This window comes from Miscanthus floridulus, chromosome 4, assembly GCF_019320115.1.
Source record: "Miscanthus floridulus cultivar M001 chromosome 4, ASM1932011v1, whole genome shotgun sequence".
Classification (NCBI taxonomy): domain Eukaryota; kingdom Viridiplantae; phylum Streptophyta; class Magnoliopsida; order Poales; family Poaceae; genus Miscanthus; species Miscanthus floridulus.
The window spans coordinates 110,133,979-110,144,198 of NC_089583.1; positions in this window are offsets into that span (position 1 = coordinate 110,133,979).

The following is a 10,220-nucleotide window of genomic DNA, read 5'->3' on the forward strand; positions in this document are numbered from 1 at the left end:
GGAGAGGTAGGGGAGGCCTGCACATGCACGCCCATCCAGCGCACCTGTCGACAGGAAGGGGAGGTTGCCATGCCATGCTCCGTCCTCCGCCGCGCCCAGGCTAGGCGCCAAGAGAAGGGCCCGTCGCTGGCCGGGCCCAGGCTAGGCGTAGGCGCAGCTACCCGCTGCCAGGCCACGCCACCATCCATGGCCGCCGGTGGTCAGAATTGGCAGTTCCCCACTCTGCTCTGCGTCGCACGGAAGGGTGAAAACTACATGTTGCAAGCGTATATTTCAAGTGTTTTCAGATATTTTAGAGGTATATTGCAAGTGTTTCAGATGGATGTTGCAAAAGTAGATCAGGATGTTGCATATGTGCAATGGTTGTACATGTATGTTGCAAGCTTCTGTTCTCGAATGTTTCATTTTTTCCGACACATGTTGCAAATGTGTTTATCTGGATGTTGCATATGTTTTCACACATATGTTGTAAGTGTTTTATCTGGATTGTGTATGTTTGTATGGTTTTAATTGTTTTCAGGTGTTTTTGCAAGTGTTTCAGACGCATGTTTCAAATGTTTCATTGTCTTTCAGACGTATGTTGCAATTGTTGCATATGGATGTTTCAAAACTAGATCGGGTGTTACCTTCTACTACCTCACCTCGACGTCAGGCGTGGGAAGCGAGGGCAAGCGGAGGTGGTCCCTGCTGGCGTTGGGTAGTCCCACGTGCATGCACAGGCGCGCAGCAGCTTGCAGCATGTGAAGCAGCACCAGGAGGGCATGACGCAGCAGCAGCAGGCGTGGGCTGGCAGGCCCAGTAGGCGTGGGCGGGCGCAGCAGGCGAGACATGGATGGGCAGGCGCGCAGCGGCGTGGGTGCAGCAGGCGGAGGTAGGCGCAATAGCGTGGCGTCCGGACTTCCGGGCGCTAGCCATGCTCTATTGCTATTGGAAATCATACAGAGGGTTGTACTTCTGAACCTTCTTAGCAGGGATACCTTCTTAGCAGGGATGCTCCTCCGACAGATGGTGATGTTCCTTCCGTCGTGTTCCCATGGTTTCTACAACCGTCTGCTGACCGTAATGAGTCCAATTTCAATAGATTGGCACAAACTAAAAATGTGTTATTTAAAACTCTTGCAATGGAATAAACGGCATAGGCCATGTTCGCTTCGCTGAAAAGATATGGCTGAAAGTACTCTTCGTTGATTTATTGTGAGAGAAAAACACTCGCTGAAACAGTACGACTCATGAGACAAACGAACATGGCCGTAATCATATGAACCAAAACTATACAAAAGAAAATGTTGCATTTGTAATCATGGGCTTTGGGTAGAGAGTTTGCAATGTGCTATTTTTGCCTGGATCTATCGTAACACCCTCGGTGTTACCGCTTAAACAACTTACTAAACTATGTCATGAGCCTCATGTTTATGTGGCAATGCATGTGTAAAGTGTGTAGATCAATTTCCGTAACTCAAAACAATCAACAAAAATGCTAAACGAAAGTTGATTCAATAGTCATGTTATATCACTTAGGGTTTAAAATCAATTTTTATTAAACAAGAATACTATAGAACATGTATGTGACACTTAAATAAAGTTGGAAGTACAAACTAGGTAGATGACAATGCAACTTTAACTTTTGGAAAATAGATGTTGTTAACTAGTGTTTTGGGAGCTCTAAAATCATACTTGACGTTAAGATAAGACATTTTCGTTAAGTCGGCAAACACTTGAATTTATGTTTAAAGCACCATTTTGGCGAATTATATTGAGCAAAATAGTTAAAGGGTGCTTAGATATTTTGCTCCTACAGGTTAGTTGTAACATCTCTGGTGTTACGAGCTCGCTTAGCACCTTGATTAAGGCCTAAAAGAAATTAATTAACCAAGCTCTCGTGTTTTAAAATTTTTAAACTCACATAAAATGATAAAAGAATATATTCATGTTTTTGTATAGTTCGCTAATTCACGGCGAGTATCTTGGCTTGGTGTAGTTCGTAGGTTGGTTTGACGTTGCGGGGTTACCCCAAAATATCCTGAAGTTCTTTCGAAATGCGTTGTAACCCATGTTCAGGAACTCAGTTCGCGAACTGGTGCCCGAGTGACGAACCCAAGTTGGCGCGCTTGTATCTTCGTCTCGTGTGGCCCGTTGTTGTGCGGATTGCTCTATAGGATAGCTGATGAGATCAATTTTAGCGTCGTGACATTAGTTGAATCTCAATCGTGATCATTAGCAGTTTTCACGTTGCTTTAAATTTCGTGCTCGTTATCGTTCATCGGTGGCCCGGCCACAGTAGGGACGGGACGTCTCCCTAGCCCAGCTCTACCGTTAGCCGACGTCAGGTGACCCCGCTCGGACCCGCTGCTACGATTCAATGCATCACGCCTAGTCTTTTTCTATTCGCCAACCGGGCCACGTGCTCGTGGTCACTGCCAGCTTCGTCGCATCTTCTCTGCTGCACCTTGAATACCACTGCTGTCCTCCACCCAGCGCCATGTGCGAGCGTCCTTGCTGCTGCTGCCGTGTACTGCTCTTCCTTGCTTCAGTCTGTTTTCCCCTCTCTCTGTCGTGCACCACCGAGTAGCTACTGCCTCTGTTGTCCCGTTGAACTAATGACCTTATCGTGATGCCTCTACTGCCTCTGTATCCTGCCTCGGCTTGTCTCTGTCTATCTCGGCTTTATCTCTACGCTGCCCTACGTTCACGTTCAAGTGGATACTGAATCCTCACGCTGCTTCTCTCTCTACCCGTGCATTAGTTCTCCTCATCCTTGCCCTCGCTCCCTCTAGCAAGAAGCACCGTTGTCAGGTCCTGCAGTCACACTATAGCCACCCACATATGTGCTAAGGTAGGCCTAACGTCACGCCCCACGTCCCGTTTTGGACCGCTGCCTCTTCCGCGTGCCCGCAGCACCATGGCCGCGTCGCGTCCTGAGGCTGCCGGGTCGGCGCTCGCCATGCAGTACCCGCCATTGCGTCCTACTGCTCCCTCTTCCCGCGCTCCTTTGTCTGCATGCCACAACTCAATGGCGTCCGCGCACGGCTCCGCCTCGCCTTGCTCTTCCCCGCTACCATGGCTCCTCCTGTCCCCCCTTCCCTTTTCCCCTTACGAGCGTGCGCATTCGTTGGACCCGCTGCTTCTCGGCACACCATGCCACAGCGCCCGGCCTGTCATGGTCGTGCCCGCCGTGGCTGCTTCCACCGCCGCCACCACGCGCGTGAGCGCGCCAGCCCCGCCGGAGCCGAGGAGCCCTCCTGTCAGCGCTGCCCTCCCGCGCTCCCTTTTCGGCCCCACTGTGATCCGCACCGCGGCCGTTTCCTCTGTCGCTGCCCAGCTGCCCATGCCGTGCTCCGCCCCAATCGTGGCCGCGCACCTCCCTACGCCTAGCCAAACCGCCACTGTGTGTCGCCTCTAGCCGAGTCACGCCCTACCTAGAGCGCGTGCGAGGCTGCCGTGGCCACCGCGATAGCACCACGCCGGCGAGACGCCGCATCAGCCGGCGCTTTGCTCCCCTGGTTTGTGCATAGTGTTGTTGTACTGCGGGGTTCTCGGTGTAAAATACATGACCCAAGTGAATAGTGTTGTTGTACTGCGGGGTGAATTGTTAGAAGCTCAGGGGCCTCTTCGCATATGTGCCGTCGCCCGGACCGTGTGGGCTCACCCACGCTGGGCCAGCCTTGTGCCATCGCGCCTAGGCCGCGCGCTATGCGTCTACGGGCCGAGCTACACTCTCCGGTAGTGGGCCACGATGAGGCCGCGTAAGGGCTGCTGGGCCGAACGGGGTGGCCGCCGGCCCTTTCCATTTCCTAAATGTTTTTCTAATATAGGTTTCTAGTTTAACTTGTAAAATCAATATAAAATTATGTAAGTGTCCAAAAATGATGACACCAATTTTGTTGAGTTTCTAAAATCATGATCTATCTAATAGTGTATTTTATTCGCATAGGTTCGATATGTTTTTAGGGTTGCTCTAATTATTTTAACATGCCTAATATTGTTAAAAGGTGAACTTGTTGGGATTTCCATGATAAATCGGTGATAGTATTAACTCTAAAAATTTTATAATAAATTCCTACTATAAATAGTAGCTCACTATAATTTTTCTAGCTCCATAATAATTAATTTGCAAGATAGGTAATGATACCCTATTTGAATAAAGAAACACCTTGAAATTGTATAACTAAAACATTTGTTGGGAAATAACGCCTTATTCGATAATATGGATATGTAGCCTAAGTACGGTCATCGTTGGAACTAGCTCGTTAACTTGAGAGGCGTAAATCATATTTTATGAGTCACGGTTGCTGTCGATTAATTACGTCTTTACATTGCATCGTATTGCATATTAGAATAGGGACGTTGATAGATCGCGGAGTCATAAGAAGTTGCTGGAGGAACGGTGCTTTTGGAGATCGTGTCGCTATGATGGAAAGCTAACTTCTGATTAAATCGTACCCAGGCAAGCCCCGGTGCATAACCCCTACTTTTCTGCACTTTAAATTATATTTATGCATTAAGTTTTAAGGAGTTGAACGAAATCCACTTGCATATATAAATCCTTATCCTATGAGTCTTATTAGTATGACAATATCGTGTAGATTGCTATGCTATAGGACTCCGATAGAAGTCGAGTGATTGCCTGTCACTCGCGAGAGATAGGAAATATATTACTGTATTATTATCACTTGGAAAATATAAATGGTGGAAAGGAAAAATGGTGACCGGACAGGGATATGGTTTGGGTATTGATGGATGTAAAATGTTGTGTCCTATGGCCAATGGAGCATAGCTTGGTTACACTATTTTCCCTATCCGTGTCGGTTAAGGACCGGTCGTTACATAAGTCTCGAGGCAAGTCACATATTTATTATCCCAGGCACATACTTGGGTATGGGCGCAGGGAAGACTTGTTGCTCTCTCGTTGTGGGTTCCGGCTCTTTCCGGATCGACTGATTGGAGGCGGGGATGGTGGAGGTCCTTGCACCGCACTAAGTCTAGGACTTAGGAGCGAGAGCTTGGAGTCCAAGTTTGGACAGAGACCTAGACCCTATGATAGGAGGGTAATGGGTTGGTCCTGCTTATGTCTGGGGTACAAGCGGGGCGTGTGTTTTCAGGGTACCCAGCTGGGGGCATTGATTTGTGAATCGCCGGGCAATCCAGTATGACTTGTTTTGGGTCTAGCGCCGTAGTAAGAAATGGAAGATGAAAGATAAAAAAAAGGAAATTTGATTGCTTACGACCTGCTTGAAAGTAGTATAGGTGCTTACATAGAATGGTTAGTTAATGAACTAATGCACTGCTAATAAAAATCAAATATAAGAACGTACTTTTAGTTTTGCTCCTGCAGATGCAATAAACCCACAAGCCAGATAGCCTTGCATATTCTTAGAGTCTTTTCTTTCCTCCTATCGGGTAAGTCTTGCTGAGTACAATTAAGTATTCAAGGTTTTATTTCCTTCTGTTGCAGGTGACAGGTGGAGGCTAGAGTTGACCTTTGTGTGTGGATTCCTCCTGGTGGGCTCCGAGAGGATTTCTTTTACGCTACGATCATAGTTTTTAATTATAACTCTCACTAAATATTTTTATAAATAAAAGTTTTACAATTTGTTGTCATAGTTTATATATCAATGCTTCATCATGTCAGAAATAGATATTTATTTCTGCTTTAACTCTGATCATATGTTTATATTCCGCTGTTAAATTAAATTGATCATAACTCTGATAATATGATTACATTCTGCTGTTATAACAATAAATATTATACCCTGATATTGTATTAAAAGTGATGTAAGAAATGGTTAAGAACGATGTAAGCTTTATTCTCTCATTTGTGACCCTACTAGAAAAATATGGATTTTTGGGTTCTCCCTTGGGGTGTGCTCAATGGAACTACGTAATTTAGTGTCCTCCCTTGAGTGCTTAGTGTCTAATGGAAGACAAGCACTCCTAGGATGCATTAGATTAGGCGGTTCTGCCACATTAGTATAAGGTATGGACTATTGCATGAAGTATTTGTTGGTTGAAGTTAACAAGGTTTAGATCTATTAAAAATTGAGACAAAAGAGTTAATGGTTACGTAGCCTCAATTGAAATCATTAACTTTTCTAAGTAGGGAGAAGTAGTAAGACAATGCTATTTTGACATTTAATTTCTAACAAAAATATTTAAACACTAGGTCCATGTTTTGTATGGTTGATTGCATCAAAGTGAGTACATGAGCATGGTGTAGGTTGAAGTTGTGTTGGAAATCACGTTGCTCTCGTAAAAATTGCCCAAAACTCCTTAGAATACGCTATGAACCACGTTTTGGTGCCTTGTTCATGAACTGGCATTTAGCGTGACAAACTCACCTTGTCATTCCTGTATCTCCCTCTAGTCACTCTTGGGTCACGACGATTGCTTCGCTAGATAGCTAGTGACATGGACCTTAGTTCAGTGAAGTGGTTGAACCTTAGTCGCACTGATTGGCAGCCTTTGCATCGCTTTAAAATTCATGCAAACACATCGTTCGGCTATTTGGCTCGTGGGAGTGGTCACCGTGCACTGCCGTTGTCTGGCCGTTCATGGCTTTGGCCGCGCCGTGGGCCGGTCTCGGAGGCTACCTATCGCGCGCTGGGGTAGGCTAGCCTCGGTCACATTTTGCGAGGCTAGGCTAGCCACAGGGCTACTGTCACGTGTCCATCGTGGGCGCGCTGCCAACCATGATGTGGGCAGGCTAGGTTGATGCCACGGCGATCGTCGTGTGGTCGACGTGGCGCCCATCTCGCTGCTCGATCCAACTACCACGCCGCAACCTAGCATGGCCCCTCTATTCGTCCCATCAGAGTCAATGACCCTGGTCGCTGTGGCGAGGGTGTTGCCCCTCTGCCTTGCCTATTCCTGGTAGCTAATACCGACGAGATCGCTCAACCTTGGCTGCTCCAACTCAAGTGCGTCACGCCAAGCCCTCCCACTGCTTCGGAACTCATATGCACATGCTTGCACTATCGTTGCCAACCAAACCCACACGTCTTAATCTGATCGTATCCGCTCGCCTGCTTGTTCATTGGCCGTGCTAAGAGTAGAGCCATCGCTTTTCTTTCCCTCTCTCTTCAATTGCTCAGCTTAGCAGCAATTCCTCGTACTCATGAGTGGTTTAGGTAGTTAGCTAGACATCTCCCTCACATCGAGTCCAGTCGTGGACTGCCAGCCACCTATTTGGCTCCGCCAGCCAAGTGCACCGCCACGCCGGTAAATCGGGGGTGCTCGGTGCAAGACATGCCTCTAGTGCTATAGTACGCAGCCGTGCCGCGTAATAATCCAATAGGTTGGGGGCTATTTTGCGAAAGTTGCGTGGGCGCTTGCATCGTGGGCCAGTTGGATCGGCCTGCTGGCGTGCCACCCCGTTTCACGCGGGCCACGAAGGGTTTCTGGGCCAAAGTGGTTGCTGCCTGTCCGTTTTGAATTCTAAAACACTTTCTAAATTAGTTTCTAAGGCAAACTTGCGAAATTAATATAAAATTTTGTAGGAATCCAAAAATTGTGAAACTAATTTTGTTAGACTTCTAAAATCATGATCTATCTGCTAGTATATTTTGTTCACATAGTTTTATAATATTCTTAGGAGCTACATAATTAATTTAAGATACTTAATATTGTCAAAACATGAATTTGTAGGAATTGTTATGATGAATTGGTAGTAGTACTAGCCCTGAAATTTTTACAGTAGATTCCTAACATTATTAGGTGCTCACTATAATTTTTGTAGCTCCATAGAAATTAGTTTGTTAAGGTAACTAAATGAGCCCTAGTACGAAAATATATATTTAATCAATCAAATGCCAAAAATTAGTTGGGGGGGATTGTAGAATGAAAGCATTTTCCAAAAACGAGCCTCACTTGACCACGTGGATACATGGCTTAGTATGTTAGTCATTAGAGCTAGCTCATTAGCTTGCGAGACATAATCGTATTTTAGGATTGCGGATGCCGTTGATTATTTACGTCCCTACGTTGCATCCACGTATTTCCTGATAGGAGCGATGTTGGATCATGGAGTCATCGGGAGTAGCGGAAGCAGATGGTGACTTGATGATCATGCCACCAAGATGAAAGCTAACCTGGTTATATCTTACCTAGGCAAGTCTCGGTACATAACCCCTATTATTCTACACTTTATTTTATGCTTGTGCATTAGGTTTAAGGAGTTTAATGAAACCCACTTGCATATATATATATCCTTATCCTATGAGTCTTACTAGTATGATAGGATCATATAGATTGCTATGCTATAGGACTCTGGTAGAAGTCGAGTGATTGCCTGTCACTCGCGAGAGATAGAAAAAGATATTATTGTTGTTATTATATTACTATTACTCTCGTGATAAAATGGTAAAAGGAAATGGAGACCGAACAAGGATATGGTATGGGTATTGGTGGGTGTAAGAGGTTGTGTCCCATAGGCAACGGGGCGTAGCTTGGTTACACTATTTTTCCTATCCGTGTCGGTTAAGGACCGGCCATTGTATTGGATTCTAGTCAGGTCACAGACTTATTATTCTGAGTACATACTTGTTTATAGGAACAGGAAAGGCTCGTTGCTCTCTTGTCGTGGGTTCTGGCTCTTTCTGGACCGACTGATTAGAGGAGGGGATGGTGGAGGTCTAAGCACCACACTAAGTCCAGGATGTAGGTGTGGGGGCTTAGAGTCTAAGTTTGGACGGGGGACCTGGACCCCTTGATAGGAGAGTGGTGGGTTGATCTTGCCTGTGCCTGTGGTGCAAGCGGGACGTGTGTTTTAGGGCACCCAGCTGGGATATATTGGTTCATGAATTGCCGTGTAATACGGTACGACTTGTCTATGATCTAGCATCGTAATAAGAACTGGAATATAAAAGATGGAAAATTGATTCTGATTGCTTACCACCTACTTGAAAGTAGCACAGGTGCTTACATAGAATGGTTAGTTAATTAACTAATAATGACTGCTAATGAAATCAAATATAAGGACGTGTCACACCCAATTTTAAGGATAAAATTGAATGCACAAAACTCATGCTGGTCCTGCTGGTCGTCGAAGAGTTCTTGGTCTCTCACGTTTTCCTCACCGTCTGAACGCGATCAACACAGCAACATACAACATTCCAAAAGCATTCATGCAAAGCAAATATTCCTATCATTAGAACAGTACACCAACAGTATTGAAATCAAGATAAAATGTTTGTAAAACTAATCTACGTCTCGCTACGATCACGTCAACACGAAGTTCACGAAAAACGGAGCTAAAATGCGAAAGTTATGATTTAAACGGGTTTTCCTATAGCCATATATTTAATTAAATCTAATCATGAAATTAAAAAGTTCTAAACTTGACTAACAGTAGCTCTAACATGTAGCTTATGAAATTACGAAGCTAACGCGATTTGAATGGATCAATTCGGAGCTAAAACGACAATTTTATAAGCAAAACAGTTCAAATGGCATTTCTGTAATTACTAAAAACGTATTTTTGACTTAAGCCGTGGAGTTTACGCTTTTCAAACGGGATTGCGCATTCGGGAAATACGCTTTGGGCTATGGGTTAGGACTTAGAAAAGTCCAGGGACTCTTTAGCAAAATTACCCGCGAAGGGGTAACTTCTAATCCTGGCCGTTGATCTCGTGATGGGCGGCTAGGATCGGCCTAGGGAGGGACGGCTGGCTAGAACAGTGTCACCGGCGGCCAGGCGCCATTTCCGGCGACGTGGAGGTCATGGTCGCGCACGGTTAGGGTCTAGGGTTCACCAAATGGACCTCCAAGGGCACCGGTGAGCGCGGGGGAAGAAGGGGGGGGGGGGTCGCGGCCATGCCGTTTCGGTGGCCGGGAACGGCGGCTAGCGCGGTGGCCGCCATGGCCGGCGACCATGGCTCGCGGAGCTTGCGGCCAAGGCTCGAGAAGCCAAAAAAACGAGAAATAAACTGCTCGGGGAGATAGAGGGGAGAACGGCGAGTCTCACCGCGGTGAAAACCGGAGCGGAGGCAGCTAGGTGATGGAGGTTCGCGCAGAGGTCCCGAGCTCGATGATGGCGGATCCCGGTGACCACGGCTGCGGCGGTTGCAGCCTTCCTCGGAGCTTGGCAAGCACGAAAACGAGAGCGGGGGGGGCAGCCGGGTGCGCGTAGGGGTCGGGCTGCTATTTGAAGCGGCCGAGGCTCCAGGGGGGGCGCTCCCACGACGCCATTCGTGGGCGACGGTTGCGGCCAGGCCGGGCGGTTCCGA